The sequence below is a fragment of the Chiloscyllium punctatum genome, chromosome 3 (genome assembly GCF_047496795.1).
Source record: "Chiloscyllium punctatum isolate Juve2018m chromosome 3, sChiPun1.3, whole genome shotgun sequence".
In the NCBI taxonomy this organism is placed as follows: Eukaryota; Metazoa; Chordata; class Chondrichthyes; order Orectolobiformes; family Hemiscylliidae; genus Chiloscyllium; species Chiloscyllium punctatum.
In genome coordinates this window covers 4,531,142-4,550,640 of record NC_092741.1, presented here as the reverse complement: position 1 = coordinate 4,550,640, position 19,499 = coordinate 4,531,142, and the positions used below count along the sequence as shown (strand labels likewise).

The following is a 19,499-nucleotide window of genomic DNA, read 5'->3' as shown; positions in this document are numbered from 1 at the left end:
GTTACAGGGTCCCCACCCCCTCCCCTCAGTGACACTGTCACAGGTTCCCCACCCCCTCCTCTCAGTGACACTGTCACAGGGTCCCCACCCCCTCCTCTCAGTGACACTGACTGTCACAGGGTCCCCACCCCCTCCTCTCAGTGACACTGTCACAGGGTCCCCACCCCCTCCTCTCAGTGACACTGTCACAGGGTCCCCACCCCCTCCTCTCAGTGACACTGACTGTCACAGGGTCCCCACCCCCTCCTCTCAGTGACACTGTCACAGGGTCCTCACCCCCTCCTCTCAGTGACACCGTCACAGGTTCCCCACCCCCTCCTCTCAGTGACACTGTCACAGGGTCCCCACCCCCTCCTCTCAGTGACACCGTCACAGGTTCCCCACCCCCTCCTCTCAGTGACACTGTCACAGGGTCCCCACCCTCTTCCTCTCAGTATCTCAGCTGCTCCCATTTTCCTGACCTGCTCCTGACCTTCACAGCGTTGTTCACCTTCTTGTTGAATGTGATATCATTCTTTGCCTCCTTATTTGGCTATCAATTGTGCATCGTTCATGGTCTGACTGAATTAGAGGTTTCTTGTTTTATAAAGTATCTACTGAAATTCCCACTCACCTTCTCCACCTCTGCCTGTATGTGAAATGCAGCTGCCTATTGTGTATGAACCAGGCACTTCCCCTCCTCCTGGGAAACCAACCACCAGGAGATTGCACAATGAGCTGGGCTCATCGGTCTAAGTCTCACTGAACTGCTGTATCAGTTGACTGATGTTTCGGCTCACACCCTGGAGTTCCTGGAGGCTCCTGTTTGCGAGCGGAGGGGAAGGACTGGAAATGGGAAATGTCAGACAGGCTGTGTATTGACCAGTACCTGCTGCAAAGTCACAACCTTAGGGTCAGCAAATCTTGTCAAAGAGCAACGTTTGACACAAATGCCCCACGTTGGTCTCCACCGTGGGCATATGGAGGTGCACGCACAGACACAGACATGTGCACACACAGACACAGGCATACACACACATGTGCACACACAGACACACATGTACATACACAGGCATACAGATACAGAGAGACACAAACACACACACAGACCTGTACTGACTGCTGGAACATACAGAGCCAGGAACAAAAATAGGAATAGATTTTTCTGAGGTTAGAAGATTGAGTTGCAGATCTGCCCTCTCGTGAATGGGCAGCAGAGAGATTTAACTAAACTAAAGTAAATGATAATCACAACACAAAATGGAGGAGGTATTCCAGATGGGAATGAGATCACCACCTCAGGGCCTGGAAATACCGTTCAAGGGTCGAGAAGACATTTCTCACAAGTGCCATTTTCCGAACAGACTGCACATTAAAGGTATCCCTGAGGGAAAACAACATAGCCTGAGGGTTCAAAATCAAATCTGGGCTCGTCAATTCAAAAAGCACAAGAGTCAGGTTTAAATCTCCAAATTCAAGTAGTGAAAAAGTGAGAGAGAGAGAGAGAGAGACACATACACACAGTGAGGGGGGGGGGGAGGAGAAGAGAGACACACAGAGTGAGGGGAGGGAAGAGAGAGACAGACAGACAGACAGACACAAAGCGAAGGGACACACACACACACAGACAGAGTGAGGAGACACACACACACACACAGAGCAAAGGGACACACACACACACGTATGCGAGGAGACACACACACACACACACACGTACGCGAGGAGACACACACACACACGTACGCGAGGAGACACACACACACACACACACACGTACGCGAGGAGACACACACACACACACACACACGTACGCGAGGAGACACACACACACACACACACACGTACGCGAGGAGACACACACACACACACACACACACACACACCCGTGAGGACACACACACACACACACACCCGTGAGGACACACACACACACACACACCCGTGAGGACACACACCCGTGAGGACACACACACACACATACACACGTGAGGACGGACACACACACACACCCCCACACCCGTGAGGACACACACACACACACACACACACACGTGAGGACGGACACACACACACACACGCGTGAGGACACACACACACACACACGCGTGAGGACACACACACACACACGCGTGAGGACACACACACACACACACACGTGAGGACACACACACACACACGCGCGTGAGGACACACACACACACACGCGCGTGAGGACACACACACACACACGCGCGTGAGGACACACACACACACACGCGCGTGAGGACACACACACACACGTGAGGACACACACACACGCGTGAGGACACACACACACGCGTGAGGACACACACACACGCGTGAGGACACACACGCACACACGCGTGCGGACACACACACACACACGTGAGGACGGACACACACACACACACATGAGGACACACACACACACACTTGTGAGGACACACACACACACGTGTGAGGACACACACACACACACGCGAGGACACACACACACACGCGCGTGAGGACACACACACACACGCGTGAGGACAGACACACACACGCGTGAGGACAGACACACACACACACGCGTGAGGACACACACACGCACGCGAGGAGACACACACACGCGCGCGAGGAGACACACACACGCGCGCGAGGAGACACACACACGCGCGAGGAGACACACACACGCGCGAGGAGACACACACACACGCGCGAGGAGACACACACACACGCGCGAGGAGACACACACACACGCGCGAGGAGACACACACACACGCGCGAGGAGACACACACACACACACGCGAGGAGACACACACACACACACACACGCGAGGAGACACACACACACACACACGCGAGGAGACACACACACACACACACACACGCGAGGAGACACACACACCCACACACACGCGAGGAGACACACACACCCACACACACGCGAGGAGACACACACACACATGCGAGGAGACACACACACGCGCGAGGAGACACACACACACACGCGCGAGGAGACACACACACACACGCGCGAGGAGACACACACACACACACGCGCGAGGAGACACACACACACACACACGCGAGGAGACACACACACACGCGCGAGGAGACACACACACACACGCGCGAGGAGACACACACACACACACACGCGCGAGGAGACACACACACACACACACGCGCGAGGAGACACATACACACACGCGCGCGAGGAGACACACACACACACACGCGAGGAGACACACACACGCGCGCGAGGAGACACACACACACGCACGCGAGGAGACACACACACACGCGCGCGAGGAGACACACACGCGCGCGAGGAGACACACACACACACATGCGCGCGCGAGGAGACACACGCGCGCGAGGAGACACACACACGCGAGGAGACACACACACACACACGCGAGGAAACACACACACACACACGCGTGGAGACACACACACACACGCGAGGAGACACACACACACACGCGAGGAGACACACACACACACGCGAGGAGACACACACACACACACACACGCGAGGAGACACACACACCCACACACACGCGAGGAGACACACACACCCACACACACGCGAGGAGACACACACACACATGCGAGGAGACACACACACGCGCGAGGAGACACACACACACACGCGCGAGGAGACACACACACACACACACGCGCGAGGAGACACACACACACACACACGTGAGGAGACACACACACACGCGCGAGGAGACACACACACACACACGCGCGAGGAGACACACACACACACACGCGCGAGGAGACACACACACACACACACACGCGCGAGGAGACACACACACACACGCGCGAGGAGACACACACACACACACACGTGAGGAGACACACACACACGCACACACGCGAGGAGACACACACACACGCGAGGAGACACACACACACGCGAGGAGACACACACACACACACACACACGTGAGGAGACACACACACCCACACACACGCGAGGAGACACACACACCCACACACACGCGAGGAGACACACACACACATGCGAGGAGACACACACACGCGCGAGGAGACACACACACACACACACACACACGCGAGGAGACACACACACACACACACACGCGAGGAGACACACACACCCACACACACGCGAGGAGACACACACACCCACACACACGCGAGGAGACACAGACACACATGCGAGGAGACACACACACGCGCGAGGAGACACACACACACACGCGCGAGGAGACACACACACACACACGCGCGAGGAGACACACACACACACACACGCGCGAGGAGACACACACACACACGCGCGAGGAGACACACACACACACACACGCGCGAGGAGACACACACACACACGCGCGCGAGGAGACACACACACACGCGCGCGAGGAGACACACACACACATGCGAGGAGACACACACACGCGCGAGGAGACACACACACACACGCGCGCGAGGAGACACACACACACACACGCGCGAGGAGACACACACACACACACGCGCGAGGAGACACACACACACACACGCGAGGAGACACACACACACACGCGCGCGAGGAGACACACACACACACGCGCGCGAGGAGACACACACACACGCGCGCGAGGAGACACACACACACGCGCGCGAGGAGACACACACACACGCGCGCGAGGAGACACACACACACGCGCGCGAGGAGACACACACACACGCGTGCGAGGAGACACACACACACGCGCGCGAGGAGACACACACACACACACACACACACATGCGCGCGCGAGGAGACACACACACACACACGCGCGAGGAGACACACACACACACACGCGAGGAAACACACACACACACACGCGAGGAGACACACACACACATGCGAGGAGACACACACACGCGCGAGGAGACACACACACACACGCGCGAGGAGACACACACACACACACGCGCGAGGAGACACACACACACACACGCGCGAGGAGACACACACACACACACGCGCGCGAGGAGACACACACACACACACGCGCGCGAGGAGACACACACACACACACGCGCGCGAGGAGACACACACACACACACACGCGCGCGAGGAGACACACACACACACACACGCGAGGAGACACACACACACATGCGAGGAGACACACACACGCGCGAGGAGACACACACACACACGCGCGAGGAGACACACACACACACACGCGCGAGGAGACACACACACACGCGCGAGGAGACACACACACACACACGCGCGAGGAGACACACACACACACGCGAGGAGACACACACACACACGCGAGGAGACACACACACGCGAGGAGACACACACACACACACACACACGCGAGGAGACACACACACCCACACACACGCGAGGAGACACACACACACACACGCGCGCGAGGAGACACACACACACACACGCGCGCGAGGAGACACACACACACACACGCGCGCGAGGAGACACACACACACACACGCGCGCGAGGAGACACACACACACACACACGCGAGGAGACACACACACACGCGCGAGGAGACACACACACACACACGCGCGAGGAGACACACACACACGCGCGAGGAGACACACACACACACACGCGCGAGGAGACACACACACACGCGCGAGGAGACACACACACACACACGCGCGAGGAGACACACACACACACACGCGCGCGAGGAGACACACACACACACACGCGCGCGAGGAGACACACACACACACACGCGCGCGAGGAGACACACACACACACACGCGAGGAGACACACACACACACACGCGAGGAGACACACACACGCGCGAGGAGACACACACACGCGAGGAGACACACACACGCGAGGAGACACACACACGCGAGGAGACACACACACGCGAGGAGACACACACACGCGAGGAGACACACACACGCGACGAGACACACACACGCGACGAGACACACACACGCGACGAGACACACACACGCGACGAGACACACACACGCGACGAGACACACACACGCGACGAGACACACACACGCGACGAGACACACACACGCGACGAGACACACACACGCGACGAGACACACACACGCGACGAGACACACACACGCGAGGAGACACACACACGCGACGAGACACACACACGCGACGAGACACACACACGCGACGAGACACACACACGCGACGAGACACACACACGCGAGGAGACACACACACGCGACGAGACACACACACGCGACGAGACACACACACGCGACGAGACACACACACGCGAGGAGACACACACACGCGAGGAGACACACACACGCGAGGAGACACACACACGCGACGAGAGACACACACACGCGACGAGACACACACACGCGACGAGACACACACACGCGACGAGACACACACACGCGACGAGACACACACACGCGACGAGACACACACACGCGACGAGACACACACACGCGACGAGACACACACACGCGACGAGACACACACACGCGAGGAGACACACACGCGAGGAGACACACACGCGAGGAGACACACACGCGAGGAGACACACACACGAGGAGACACACACACGTGAGGAGACACACACACGTGAGGAGACACACACGTGAGGAGACACACACACGTGAGGAGACACACACACGTGAGGAGACACACACACGTGAGGAGACACACACACGTGAGGAGACACACACACGTGAGGAGACACACACACGTGAGGAGACACACACACGTGAGGAGACACACACACGTGAGGAGACACACACACGTGAGGAGACACACACACGTGAGGAGACACACACACGTGAGGAGACACACACACGTGAGGAGACACACACACGTGAGGAGACACACACACGTGAGGAGACACACACACGTGAGGAGACACACACACGTGAGGAGACACACACACGTGAGGAGACACACACACGTGAGGAGACACACACACGTGAGGAGACACACACACGTGAGGAGACACACACACGTGAGGAGACACACACACGTGAGGAGACACACACACGTGAGGAGACACACACACGTGAGGAGACACACACACGTGAGGAGACACACACACGTGAGGAGACACACACACGTGAGGAGACACACACACGTGAGGAGACACACACACGTGAGGAGACACACACACGTGAGGAGACACACACACGTGAGGAGACACACACACGTGAGGAGACACACACACGTGAGGAGACACACACACGTGAGGAGACACACACACGTGAGGAGACACACACACGTGAGGAGACACACACACGTGAGGAGACACACACACGTGAGGAGACACACACACGTGAGGAGACACACACACACGTGAGGAGACACACACACACGTGAGGAGACACACACACGCGAGGAGACACACACACGCGAGGAGACACACACACGCGAGGAGACACACACACGCGAGGAGACACACACACGCGAGGAGACACACACACGCGAGGAGACACACACACGCGAGGAGACACACACACGCGAGGAGACACACACACGCGAGGAGACACACACACGCGAGGAGACACACACACGCGAGGAGACACACACACGCGAGGAGACACACACACGCGAGGAGACACACACGCGAGGAGACACACACACGCGAGGAGACACACACACGCGAGGAGACACACACACGCGAGGAGACACACACACGCGAGGAGACACACACACGCGAGGAGACACACACACGCGAGGAGACACACACACGCGAGGAGACACACACACGCGAGGAGACACACACACGCGAGGAGACACACACACGCGAGGAGACACACACACGCGAGGAGACACACACACGCGAGGAGACACACACACGCGAGGAGACACACACACGCGAGGAGACACACACTCGCGAGGAGACACACACTCGCGAGGAGACACACACTCGCGAGGAGACACACACACGCGAGGAGACACACACACGCGAGGAGACACACACACGCGAGGAGACACACACACGCGAGGAGACACACACACGCGAGGAGACACACACACGCGAGGAGACACACACACGCGAGGAGACACACACACGCGAGGAGACACACACACGCGAGGAGACACACACACACGCGAGGAGACACACACACACGCGAGGAGACACACACACACGCGAGGAGACACACACACACGCACGCGAGGAGACACACACACACACACACGCGAGGAGACACACACACACACGCGAGGAGACACACACACACACGCGAGGAGACACACACGCGAGGAGACACACACACACACACACACGCGAGGAGACACACACACACACGCGAGGAGACACACACACACACGCGAGGAGACACACACACACACGCGAGGAGACACACACACACACGCGAGGAGACACACACACACACGCGAGGAGACACACACACACACGCGCGAGGAGACACACACACACACGCGCGAGGAGACACACACACGCGCGAGGAGACACACACACGCGCGAGGAGACACACACACACACGCGCGAGGAGACACACACACACACGCGCGAGGAGACACACAAACACACGCGCGAGGAGACACACACACACACGCGCGAGGAGACACACACACACACACGCGCGAGGAGAGACACACACACACGCGCGAGGAGAGACACACACACACGCGCGAGGAGAGACACACACACACGCGCGAGGAGAGACACACACACACGCTCGAGGAGACACACACACACACGCGCGAGGAGACACACACACACGCACGAGGAGACACACACACACGCGCGAGGAGACACACACACACACACACGCGCGAGGAGACACACACGCACACGCGCGAGGAGACACACACGCACACGCGCGAGGAGACACACACGCACACGCGCGAGGAGACACACACGCACACGCGCGAGACACACACGCACGAGGAGACACACACACACACACACGCGCGAGGAGACACACACACACACACGCGCGAGGAGACACACACACACACGCGAGGAGACACACACACACGCGAGGAGACACACACACGCGCGAGGAGACACACACACGCGCGAGGAGACACACACACGCGCGAGGAGACACACACGCGCGAGGAGACACACACGCGCGAGGAGACACACACGCACACGCGCGAGGAGACACACACGCACACGCGCGAGGAGACACACACGCACACGCGCGAGGAGACACACACGCACACGCGCGAGGAGACACACACGCACACGCGCGAGGAGACACACACGCACACGCGCGAGGAGACACACACGCACACGCGCGAGGAGACACACACGCACACGCGCGAGGAGACACACACGCACACACGCGAGGAGACACACACGCACACACGCGAGGAGACACACACACACACACACACACGCGCGAGGAGACACACACACACACGCGAGGAGACACACACACACGCGAGGAGACACACACACACGCGAGGAGACACACACACACACGCGCGAGGAGACACACACACACACGCGCGAGGAGACACACACACACACACGCGAGGAGACACACACACACACACGCGAGGAGACACACACACACACACGCGAGGAGACACACACACACACGCGAGGAGACACACACACACACGCGAGGAGACACACACACACACGCGAGGAGACACACACACACACGCGAGGAGACACACACACACACACACACACACGCGAGGAGACACACACACACACACACACACACGCGAGGAGACACACACGCGAGGAGACACACACACGCGAGGAGACACACACACACGCGCGAGGAGACACACACACACACACACGCGCGAGGAGACACACACACACACACACGCGCGAGGATTCACACACACACACACGCGCGAGGAGACACACACACACACGCGCAAGGAGACACACACACACACACGCGCGAGGAGACACACACACACGCGCGCGAGGAGACACACACACACACGTACGCGAGGAGACACACACACACACACACACACACACACACGAGGAGACACACACACACGAGGAGACACACACACACACACACACGAGGAGACACACACACACACACGAGGAGACACACACACACACACGAGGAGACACACACACACACGAGGAGACACACACACACACGAGGAGACACACACACACACAGTGAGGAGACTCGACACACATAGAACAATACAGCACATAACAGGCCCTTCGGCCCACGTTGTTGTGCCGAACATTTGTCCTAGCTTAAGCACCTATCCATGTACCTATCCAATTGCTGCTTAAAGGTCGCCAATGATTCTGACTCTGCCACTCCCACGGGCAGCGCATTCCATGCCCCCACCACTCTCTGGGTAAAGAACCTACCCCTGACATCTCCCCTATACCTTCCACCCTTCACCTTAAATTTATGTCCCCTTGTAACACTCTGTTGTACCCGGGGAAAAAGTCTCTGACTGTCTTCTCTATCTATTCCCCTGATCATCTTATAAACCTCTATCAAGTCACCCCTCATCCTTCGCCGTTCCAACGAGAAAAGGCCTAGCACTCTCAACCTATCCTCATACGACCTACTCTCCATTCCAGGCAACATCCTGGTAAATCTCCTCTGCACCCTCTCCAAAGCTTCCACATCTTTCCTAAAGTGAGGCGACCAGAACTGCACATAGTACTCCAACTGTGGCCTAACCAAAGTCCTGTACAGCTGCAACATCACCTCACGACTCTTGAATTCAATTCCTCTGCTAATGAACGATAATACTCCATAGGCCTTCTTACAAGCTCTATCCACCTGAGTGGCAACTTTCAAAGATCTAGGAACATAGACCCCAAGATCCCTCTGTTCCTCCACCTGACTAAGAACCCTACCGTTAACCCTGTATTCCACATTCTTATTTGTCCTTCCAAAATGGACAACCTCACACTTGACAGGGTTGAACTCCATCTGCCACTCCTCAGCCCAGCTCTGCATCATATCTAAGTCCCTTTGCAGCCGCAAACAGCCCTCCTCACTGTCCACAACTCCACCAATCTTTGTATCGTCTGCAAAAAGACACACACACACACACACACACAGTGAGGAGACAGAGACACACACACAGTGAGGAGGGGAGAGAGAGAGAGAGAGAGAGAGAGAGAGAGAGACACACACACAGTGAGGAGACGCACAGGTTGAAGACAGTAGAGTTAGACACAGGCAGAGACAAACAGACAAACTCACACACACAGGCACTCATGCTCAGAGTGCAGGGGAAAGACATGCACAAAGTGAGGAGAGAGACTGACAAAGAGAGAGACAGACAGACATGCAGAGACAAACACGCACACACAGAAACGACATGAGAGAGAACAAGATCGTCTCAATAAGGTAGAGACAGAGAGCCAGCCATGCAGAGAGAAACAGAGAGTGTGTCAGAGGATGACATGCAGGAGACAGCACAAGAGACAGAGACAAAGCGAACACAGACACAGAGATGGGGGTGGTTGGGGATACAGCAGAGACAGAGACCCACCTTCTCTCACTGCTTGATGGTGATACTATATTCTAATCAGGAGAGGGAGTTCACAAACAGCTTGCCTGCTGCTCTCCTGAGACACGCATCTTTGTGTTGTTGTATGAATAGGACCGATTCAAGGCTGAGAGTGACTTTCTGCTGTGTGGGTGGTGCGACTGGAAAGGGCAGCGTGTGCCCAGAAGCAGCTCACTCAGCATTTCACAGCACACTGCCTGCCCCTTCAACAGGGAATTACAGTGAGTCCTGCGAAAAACCCACTGGTCACTATCATCATTACAGCACATCGGCAGACAGTCTGACACAGAGAGACTGGGGAGGGGACAGAATGGGAGAGTGGGATTGAGGACACAAAGGCAACCCAGCATACTACCTCAGCCACCCTCTGTACTCCCATTCCTAGAGTCATAGAGATGTACAGCATGGAAACAGACCCTTCGGTCCAACCCATCCACACCGACCAGATATCCCAACCCAATCTAGTCCCACCTGCCAGCACCCGGCCCATATCCCTCCAAACCCTTCCTATTCATGTATCGATCCAAATGCCTTTTAAATGTTGCAGTTGTACCAGCCTCCACCACATCCTCTGGCAGCTCATTCCATACACATACCACCCTCTGCATGAAAAAGTTGCCCCTTAGGTCTCTTTTATATCTTTCCCCTCTCACCCTAAACCTATGCCCTCTAGTTCTGGACTCCCCCACCCCAGGGAAAAGACTTTGCCTATTTACCCTATCTATGCCCCTCATAATTTTGTAAACCTCTATAAGGTCACCCCTCAGCCTCCAACGCTCCAGGGAAAACAGCCCCAGCCTGTTCAGCCTCTACCTGTAGCTCAACATCCTTATAAATCTTTTCTGAATCCTTTCAAGTTTCAAAACATCTTTTTGATAGGAAGGAGACCAGAATTGCATGCAATATTCCAACAGTGGCCTAATCAATGTCCTGTACAGCCGCAACATGACCTCCCAACTCCTGTACTCAATACTCTGACCAATAAAGGAAAGCATACCAAACACCTTCTTCACTATTCTATCTACCTGCGACTCCACTTTCAAGGAGCTATGAACCTGCACTCCAAGGTCTCTTTGTTCAGCAACACTCCCGAGGACCTTACCATTAAGTGTATAAGTCCTGCTAAGATTTGCTTTCCCAAAATGCAGCACCTCGCATTTATTTGAATTAAACTCCATCTGCCACTTCTCAGCCTGCTGGCCCATCTGGTCAAGATCCTGTTGTAATCTGAGGTAACCTTCTTCAGTGTCCACTACACCTCCAATTTTAGTGACATCTGCAAACTTACTAACTGTACCTCTTATGCTCGCATCCAAATTATTTATGTAAATGATGAAAAGTAGAGGGCCCAGCGCCGATCCTTGTGGCACTCCATTCCTGAGAATGCATCACCACACCCCCCATCCCCCTGACCGTGTCACTCCCCCCGCCCCCTCCCCCTGACCATGTCGCACTCCCCCTGACCGTGTCACTCCCCCCGCCCCCTTAAGAACAATGTCATGACTGGCTCCTGACCAGGGGGTCATGGTCTGTGTGGGGAATCACCCAGCCTGCAACCAGAAGACATCAGAAAAAAATCTCTCTCCTGTCTGTCTCGCTGGGTGTGTGTGGAGGGAGCAGAAAGTCTTTAGTGACAGCTCACTGTCTATTCTCTCCTCTCTCTGCAGGTCTGGTGGTGCAGGGAGAATGGAACACCTTTGTAGTAGACAGTGAAGAGCTCCTTTCTCAATGTAAGACTCCACCAGTGTGTGTGCAACCACAAGTGGGTCAAAAATAAAGAACCAAAAAGCAATTGGGAAAGGATGAGAAAGAAACAGCTCAGTGAATCCTGTGGTCACAGCTGGTCTTATTGCAGTCTTTCCCTGAACCCTTCATTGTCTTTCCCACCCTTAATGTTCACATCTGTCTGTTTGGGAGGGGGTTTTAAAGAAAGGATAGACTTTAAGCCGTAGAGTTATATGTTAACAATTTATATTTCATCATTGCCTTTGGTTAAAGCGTATTTGTTCATGCAAAATCCGGGTGAGTATTCGCTTTTAACGTAAATTCATCGGTCAGCTAACCTGGGGGGGGGGGGGGAATTTGGACAGATTAACTGAGGTTTCTCACACCTGTGAAGCCTCTGGGAATATTGTGCTCAGCTTCCAGAAGAGTGAGCCAGTTAGTTAGGACACCATCCAGCTTGTACCACTGCCTTTGTCCTTTTTTCAGATTATTCATTCGGGGATGAGGCAGTCACTGGCTAGTTTAACATTTATTACCTATCCCTAATTGTCCAGAGGACAGTAAAGAGCCAACCACGTTGCTGTGGGTCTGGAGTCACATTTAGGCCAGGCCTGGTGGGGATGGTGGTTTCCTTCCCTAAAGGACATTAGTGGCCCAGATGGGATTTTCCAACAATCAACAATAGATTCATGGTCATCATAAGACTCTTGAGCCCAGATTTTTTTATTGAATTCAAATTGCACCATCGGCTGTGGTAGGATTCGAACCTGGGAGCCCAGGATTAACAGTCCAGCAATCATTCCATGAGGCCATTGCCTACCCTAATTACTATCCAATAACAACATAATAATAAAGTAGGAGGTTTGGTTAGGAAGTTGGCAGATGACACCAAACTTGGAGGTGTAGTGGACAGTTATCTCAGATTACAACAGGATCTGGACCAGATGGGCCAATGGGCTGAGAAGTGGCAGATGGAGTTTAATTCAGATAAATGCGAGGTGCTGCATTTCGGGAAAGCAAATCTTAGCAGGACTTCTACACTTAATGGTAAGGTCCTAGGGAGTGTTGCTGAACAAAGAGACCTTGGAGTGCAGGTTCATAGCTCCTTGAAAACAAAGTCCCAAATAGATAGGATAGTGAAGGCGGCGCTGGGTCTGTTTGCTTTTATTAGTCAGTGCAACCAATACAGGAGTTGGGAGGTCAAGTTGGCATGCTTTCCTTTATTGGTCAGAGTATTGAGTACAGGAGTTGGGAGGTCATGTTGCGGCTGTACAGGACATTGGTTAGGCCACTGTTGGAATATTGTGTGCAATTCTAGTCTCCTTCCTATCGGAAGGACGGTGTGAAACTTGAAAGGGTTCAGAAAAGATTTACAAGGATGTTGCCAGGGTGTAAGCTATGGGGACAGGCTGAACATTGAGAGCATCAGAGGCTGAGGATTTTATAGAGATTTAAAAAATCATGAGGGACACTGGTAAGATAAATAGACAAAGTCTTTTCTCTGGGGTGGGGGAGTCCAGAACTAGAGGGCATAGGTTTAGGGTGAGGGGGGAAAAGATAAAAGAGACCTAAGGGGTAACCTTTTCATGCAGAGGGTGGTACGCGTATGGAAAGAGCTGCCAGAGGAAGTGGTGGAGGCTGGTACAATTACAGCAATTAAATGGAATTTGGATGGGTATATGAATAGGATGGATTTGGAGGGATATGGGCCGGGTGTTGGCAGGTGGGACTAGATCGAGTTTGGTTATCTGGTCAGCATGGACAGGTTGGACCGAAGGGTTTGTTTCTGGGCTGTACATCTCTGAATCTATCCAATTCCTTTTTGAATGTACCTTCACCACACTCCTGGCAGTGCATTCTGGGTCTTACCCATTCACTGTGTGAAACAGTTACACAGTGTCACCACTGTTCTTTTCCAATCAGCTTAAACCTGTGTTCTTTGTTTCTCAATGGGAACAAGTTTTGCCGGTCTACACCAACCACACCCCTCATGATTTTGAGCACCTCAATCAAATTTCTTGCCAACATCCCTCCCTCTAAGGAGAACACAGCCAGCTTCTCCAGCCTCTGGAAGTGAAGCTCTTCACACTGGAACCATTCCCGTCAATCCTTTGTCTGCTTTAGAAAGCTTTCACAACCTTTACAAGATGTGGTTCCTAGGCTGGATGCAATGCACTAGCTACAGCTGAGCCAGTGTTTTAATCACATTGCATATAATTGCTGTCCTTTTATACTTTATTTCCTTGTTAATAAAGCCTAGGATGCTGTTTTCCTTTTGTACAAACCCATCTGGTTCACTAATGTTCTTTAGGGAAGAAAACTACCATTCCTACCTGGATTAGTGGTGCTGGAAGAGCACAGCAGTTCAGGCAGCATCCAAGTAGCTTCAAAATCGACGTGTCGGGCAAAAGCCCTTCATCAGGAATCAGGTTTCCAGCATCTGCAGTCATTGTTTTTACCATTCCTACCTGGTCTGCGCTACAGAAATGATTCTCAACCCCCAGCAATGTGGTGGCACTGGACTACCACCTGGGTAAATAGGGATGGGCAATACACAAAATGGTGGGCTTAGATTCATAGAGATGTACAGCACGGAAACAGCCGCTTCGGTCCAACCTGTCCATGCCGACCAGATATCCCAACCCAATCTAGTCCCACCTGCCCACACCCGGCCCATATCCCTCCAAACTCATCCAAATGCCTCTTAAATGTTGCAGTTGTACCAGTCTCCACCACATCCTCTGGCAGCTCATTCCATACACGTACCACCCTCTGTGTGAAAAAGTTGCCCCTTAGGTCTCTTTTATATCTGTCCCCTCTCACCCTAAACCTATGCCCTCTAGTTCTGGACTCCCCGACCCCAAGGAAGAGACTTTGTCTATTTATACTTGGTACCGATGCACCTCTCCCACGAAAGAATAAATTTAAAAATGCTTTATTAACCACTCTCTGAACCTGTCTATCACAACTAGCTCACATTTCACCAATACTTCTAAATGTGAGCACGTATCCACTCGATCCCAGACCAATCTGTGCTGTCACATTGTCATCACAATCCCAAACTGAGACAATTTCAACATTGAACATAAATAACGATGAGCATCTGGGGAAAACACAACTGACTTTCACATTTGGACCCAAATGTTTGCAGGTTCTAATCAGTAATTTTCAAAGATGTAAAACTAAAAGGAGAGGGTGAAATGCAGCAAGAAACTTGTTTGCATGTTCCCCGTACCTGGGTGTGAAATTCAGAAGGCTGGATTAAACCACGGTACACTGCTCTGCAGTCTCTTTGTGTAAGACAGCAACCAATTCTCCGCACTGCAGACAACACTTCCCATCTTCTGGAATGTTCCGCAGCCCAGTTTAATTGCTGTTGACAGCAGATTTCCAAAAACAACACGGAAACACTGACTGGGAGGGGAGGGTAAGAAAGGGAGGAGTGGAAAGGGATGGGGAGAAAGGGGGAGGGGGAAGAGGGGGGATGGTGAGGGGTATGGGGAACGGTGATGGGGAGGAAAGGGAGGGGATGGGGAGTATACTGTCAGGAAGGTTTCTGTACCCAGCTAGCAGAGAGCTGAAGCAGCGAGAGGGAGTAAGAGAGAGACTGAATGTGAAAGCTCCGATGCTCAGTTTGAGGCAGTCACAGAGAACCAAGACGAACGACCGTTTTACAGACACAATACAACATGCACTCTCGGAGAAAGTGAGGACTCCAGATGGTGGAGATCAGAGTCAAGAGTGTGGTGCTGGAAAAACACAGCAGATCAGGCTCTGACAGGGAAAAAACAACAGACAGGCAGCATTCAACCAGCACCTCCAGCAGAGAGAGAGTCTCTTTATCTGTAGCCCCCGCTACCCCTACCCCCAGTCCTGAAGGGTTATACCCGATACATTGCCTTCTCCACCTCCTGATGCTGCCTGCCTTGCTGTGTTCTTCAAGCTTCCTACTTGGCTAATTCAGTACACGAAGCTCCATATAGCAATTCCTGTAACCCTGGCACAAACATATACAGCATACGTTCAATGTCAAGATTCTAAGAATAACTTTTCAGTCAAAATGTAGGAGTAACATTTAGTTGAGCCTGAAGTACATTCTCTCAGGTGACCTCCCTATCACAGAGTTGCCTGTTCACAGACTGTTCCCGCTAATTCTGTCCTGGCCTTGGTGTGAAAGCTTATCTTAAGCTCAAATACAACACCAGCTTGGCCAAGGCAGGGTCTGCCTCAGACACTTGCCAGGGACAGGAATAAGATCCGAAGGAATAAGAATAAATCATTCACTCCTTCAAGTCTCTTCCTTTAAAAAGGTTATGCCCTGTTTTCTACTCATTTCCATATTCGTTAGCATCAAAAAAATCTGTTGATTAATTGATCTCGTCCTTAAATGATTCAGTACTGGAACAGGACAGAAGATTCCAAACACTCTCAATCTTCCTCCTGCTTTCCAGACTCTCACCATGGAAACAGAACCTGCCTTTCCCCTTTCGTACTGATCATATTCAATTGACCATGTTCATGGTCATGCATTTAAGCTCCTGATAACCCTTTATAGCAACTAACAATGTTCCATATTTCTCATCTAGCTTTATATTTGCAGCAAAAGTCACCACAAGGACACACAATCCCTTCCCCCACCCTTTGTTACTGAGCAGGTAAATAGATGAGGCCTGGGTACTGATCAGCGCAGTATCCCGTAAAATGCAAAATGCTAACCTGAGCATATCCCGTTCACTTCCACTGTCTGCTTTGTGCCTGTTAACAAATTCTCAATCCATATTCCTATATTACCCCATCTCATCAGCAGGACTTCAGAAACTAACCCTTCAGATGGTACCTTATCAATGTTTTGTGAAATTACAACTCGAAGGGCTGAATGGCCTGCTCCTGCACCTATAGTCTAACACTGGTTCCTCAAACCTATCCAATTACATGGTAGGTTGCTCTGAAAGGTTAGATCCATGGAATCTAGGGGGAGCCGACAAATTGGATACACAATTGGTTTGATGGTGGGATGCAGAGGGTAATCGTGGAAGGATGCTTGTTGGACTGGAGGCCTGTGACTAATGGGAGTGCCTCAGGGGTCGTGCTGGGCCCATTACTGTTTGTTATCGATATCAAAGATTTGGATGAGAATGTCCAAGGCTTGATTAGTAAGTTTACAGATGACACTAAAACATCCAGAATCATGGAGAGTGAGGAAGATGATCAGAAATTGCAGCAGGACCTTGATCAGCTGGGAAGTGGGCTGAGACATGGCAAATAGAGTTTAATATCAATAAGAGGGAGGTCTTGCATTTTGGGAAGTCGTCAAGGTAGGAGTTTCATGGTGAATGGTAGATCCTTAAGGAGTGCAGTGGAACAGAGGGACCTGGGAGTTCCCAGGTAGACAGGGCCGTGAAGGTGGCTTTGGGCACACTGGCCTTCAACAGTCAGGGCATCGAGTATAGAAGTTGGGAAGTTATGTTGCAGTTGTACAGGATGTTGGTGAGGATGCACTTGGAGTATTGTGTTCAGATTTGGTCACCTTGCTACAGGAAGGATGTTGTTAAACTGGAAAGAGTACAGAAGAAATTTACCAGGATGATGCCAGGACTCAATGGTCTGAGTTATAGAGAGAGGTTGGACAAGCTAGGATTTTTTTTCCTTAGAGTGTAGGAGACTGAGGAGGGACCCTATAGGGCTGTATAAGATAACGAGAGGCTGGACGGGTGAATGCACCCAGTCTGTTTCCCAGGGTTGGGGAATCGAGGACTAGAGGGCATCAGTTTAAGGTTCGAGGGGAAAGAATAAAAGGGAACCTGAGGGGCAACTTTTTAACCCAGAGGGTGGTGCACATATGGAATGAGCTGCCAGTGGATGTGGGTGAGGCGGGTACATTAACAACATTTAAAAGGCATTTATACAAATACACGGATAGGGAAGGATTCATAAGATTGGGCCAAGTGCAGGGAAATGGGGTTAGAGTGGATGGACATTCTGGTCAGAATAGACCAGTTTGACTCTGTGCTGTATGACCCTATGACTCTACCTAGTTCCAACCTGAAAAACATCTTAAATTTCTCAAATGCAATTTGTACCATAACTACATTTGTTGACAGGACCAAGACACATAGAAAAGCAAGCTGTTTATCCACTCATGACATGGGCATTGCTGACTGCACCAGTAGTTATTGTCCATTCACCTTTATTGGTTGCAATCTTGGGTTGGGCTAAGTACACCCACAACGTTAGTGACCCAGTGACACTGAAGAAATGCCGATATATTTCCAAGTGAGGATAATAAGTGGCTTGGAGGGGAACCTGCAGGGGGTGATGTTCCCATGTATCTGCTGCCCTTGTCCTTTTG

At 52.9% G+C, this 19,499-nt stretch overlaps 1 pseudogene; it reads right to left on the bottom strand.

The window, feature by feature from the left end:
* Positions 1–19,499, bottom strand: part of LOC140453862 (MAM domain-containing glycosylphosphatidylinositol anchor protein 1-like) — a 90,741-nt pseudogene extending 71,242 nt beyond the window's left edge.